General features: G+C 44.8%; 1 pseudogene; it reads right to left on the reverse strand.

The window, feature by feature from the left end:
- Window positions 1-253: 253 nt before the first annotated feature.
- On the reverse strand, window positions 254-854 carry LOC132522638 (ras-related C3 botulinum toxin substrate 1-like; annotated as a pseudogene).
- Window positions 855-3,563: the final 2,709 nt, after the last annotated feature.

A 3,563-nucleotide genomic window follows, 5' to 3' on the forward strand; every position in this document is an offset into this window, starting at 1 on the left:
AGGCCACTACAGATGTAATTAGCCTAATGTCAGTTAGCTAGTACATGGTGAAGGTAGGGCTTGAATCCAGATTTTTTTTCCATTTTAGGGGTAAATTTTAATAGAACATGCAAGTTTTAACTCTTAGACCTTAAACAAAACGTTAAAGTTCCTGCTTGTTTCAGAATGGTTTTATGGGGAACCTAATCTGTAACAAAAAGTTGGCATTCAGTGCAAAGGTGCCAACGTTTTTCAGCAAAGTGTACAAAAGTTCTCAGGGGCATGGGGCAAGGAGGTGCTCAGACATTTTCAACAGCAGGCGTTCTCTCATCCTCTTGATGGGAGATGGGAGAGAACCACTGGAAGAGCTTCATCAAACACCATGTAGCAACCTCACTGTGTCAGAGCCCAGCATTCTTGGTGTTGCACAGCACAGATTTCTTCAACCATGGCTACACATTGAGGAGACCTGACGGCAGTCAGCCTTTCCTTCAGTTTCAGTCATGTCTTTATCATCCCTAAGGTCAAGTTTAGCTCCCATTAGGACGAGGGGCGTGTTGAGACAACGGTGTCCCACTTCAGGATACCACTTTGCATGGACATTTTCACAAGATGCAGGACTCACAAGAGAAAAGCAAATTAAGAGTACGTCAGCTTGTGGAGAGGATAGGGATGTGATCTGCCATCATCTTCTTGTCCAGCTGCATCCATAAGCCCAGACTCACCAGTTTTCCATCTGCCATAACATGGGAAGAATAGTTGTCAAAGACGGTGGGGATCTATTCTCCAGGAAATGCATTGCTGGCATCCCACATCAGTAGGCAAGTTTTACTTACAACTCCATCTCCCACCACCACCCACTTGACAACCTCCATCTGGGCATCAGCGGTGGGGCACAGGGTGCCAGGGTCTCTGCCACCTTGCCCTCTACAACTGGAAGCTGAAGCCCAGCAGTGGCCACCACCCAAACCTCCAGATTTTTTATTTCTCAGTCTTGTGCTTCACACTCACTGGCTTCCTTCACTGAGTACAGATGTGCAGATCTCACGCTCTTTCCTATACCTGCCTTTGACATTTCATTGTGTTTTGCACCTATTGCAACTTTATATTGCAGTATCATGGCGTTAATTTTAAATCCCCACCAGTGCTGCAAGGTAGAGAGGAAAGTTCATGGTTCTGGAATCAGATGGGCCTGGCCTTTAATCCCCTCTCTTGCCAGTTTTGAGATGTTGGGCAATGACAATAATTTCCAACATTCATTGAGAGCTTATATGTTCCAGCGATGCTGAGAGCTTAATATGCATTAATTCATTCACTCTTCAAGAAAGGAGGTAAGGCTTCCCTGGTGGCGCAGTGGCTGAGAATCTGCCTGCTAATGCAGGGGACACGGGTTCGAGCCCTGGTCTGGGAAGATCCCACATGCCGCAGAGCAACTAGGCCTGTGAGCCACAACTACTGAGCCTGCGCATCTGGAGCCTGTGCTCCGCAACAAGAGAGGCCACGATAGTGAGAGGCCTGCGCACCACGATGAAGAGTGGCCCCTGCTCGCCACAACTGGAGAAAGCCCTCACACAGAAACGAAGACCCAACACAGCCAAAAATAATAAATAAATCAATAAACTCCTACCCCCAACATCTAAAAAAAAAAAAAAAAGAAACGAGGTAAATGGGAGGGAGACGCAAGAGGGAGGGGATATGGGGATATACGTATATGTATAGCTGATTCACTTTGTTATACAGCAGAAACTAACACACCATTTTAAAGCAATTATACTCCAATAAGATGTTTTAAAAAATAAAATAAAGCTTATGGACTTACAATATGAAAAAAAATAAATGTTATCTGAACTGTCAAAAAAAAAGGTAAAAACCATTAATATTTCCATTTTGTGGAAGAAACTAAGAGAATCAGTTTTCTTATGTGTAAAGTGATGATAGTCACATCTAATGTGCCAGGTTGTCATGAGGCTTACATGCGATGAGCTATAAAAAGTGCCTAGAACACACACATAAATCTTTGTCACCATTCCTCCCCTCCCCTTTACCTTTCTCCCTTGAGCACGGAGACCTCATCTCTACTGCTTGTGCTTCCACCCAGAGTCAGTGGAAGTCGTGAACATGTAGCAGAGACATGTAAGTATTATCAACAGTCAATTTGGTAGATTGGAAGTCTCCTAAAATTTGATCTTAACTCCTCTTTCACCAAAGATACCAAATAAACCCATGCTGACCTTTGTCATTTTCTCTGACTTTCACTAGTCATGCAGTAAACACAGCTGGTGAAACAGCTACACTTCACTGGTAATAACAGCGACTTGACATGTTCCACCATCGTGTTCCAGACGCAATTGACTAAGAAAAAACCCACATCTGATTATGACAAGATGCAAACGATGTAACTCAGTGCTTTGCCACTCTGGCCATGAAAATCGCCTGGGAAGCCCTTTAAAAATGTTGATGCCTGGCTCTGCTCCGGAGATTCTGATTTATTTGGTCTGAAGTGAGGCCCAGACTTTAAAAATGCTTAAGTTCTTTGGATGACTCTAACGGGTAGCCAGGGTGTCAAGTAACTGATTTACCTATGCACATGAATGAGAAATTCCTTTTAGCCAGTCAGATTACTATTTAGGGTGAGAAATCTATCTCTCTGCATGTGATATCATTTGGACTAAAGCCACATGTATTAGCATTGTTCAATAACCACAGAGGGAAACTGAAAAAAATCCAACCTAGACCAGGATCAGTAAATACACAGCTGCCCCCTTGTGCCCACAGTCACAATTCTCTTCCCCACTCAGTCATAGTCTTGCATCCCTTCCCAAGAGAGCATCTTGGTTGTCACATGAGATGGAGCTTAACCTTGCACAAGATATACATACACTTGAAAAGCTATTATAAGGACTTCCTTGGTGGCAGTGGTTAAGAATCCTCCTGCCAGTGCAGGGGACACGGGTTCAAGCCCCGGTCTGGGAAGATCCCCATGCCGCGGAGCAACTAAGCCCGTGTGCCACAACTACTGAGCCTGAGCTCTAGAGCCCACGAGCCACAACTACTGAAGCCAGTGCTCCTAGACCCCGTGCTCCACACCAAGAGAAGCCACCACAATGAGAGGCCCGCGCACCGCAATGAAGAGTAACCCCCACTCGCAGCAACTAGAGAAAGCCCTTGTGCAGCAACGAAGACCCAATGCAGCCAAAAATAAATTTATTTTTTTTAAAAAAGCTATCATAAGACAGTACTTATCAATAAACTTCGATCAAGAACTTATGCGCCAGGAGGTAGGTTCGCTGCTAGCAATATGAAGATGGGTACGATGTGGTTCCTGCCCTCGTGAATTCAGTCTACCAGAGAAGAGAGGATGTGGAAAGCGCACTAAATGTAAACAGAGTTTTTGGAAGAAACAGAACAAAGCAACTGTCTATGCCTGGGAGAATCAGGAAAGACAAGGAGAGTTGTCAAGTGTGTTAGATCACAAAGGACTGAGTAGGAGGAATTCATCAGGCCCTGTTCAATGGAAAGGGCCCTATTCAGTGGAAAGGAACTCACCAGGCCCTGTTCCAGTGACGGAACAGCATGTGCAAATG

The sequence above is a fragment of the Lagenorhynchus albirostris genome, chromosome 7 (genome assembly GCF_949774975.1).
Source record: "Lagenorhynchus albirostris chromosome 7, mLagAlb1.1, whole genome shotgun sequence".
Lineage (NCBI taxonomy): Eukaryota > Metazoa > Chordata > Mammalia > Artiodactyla > Delphinidae > Lagenorhynchus > Lagenorhynchus albirostris.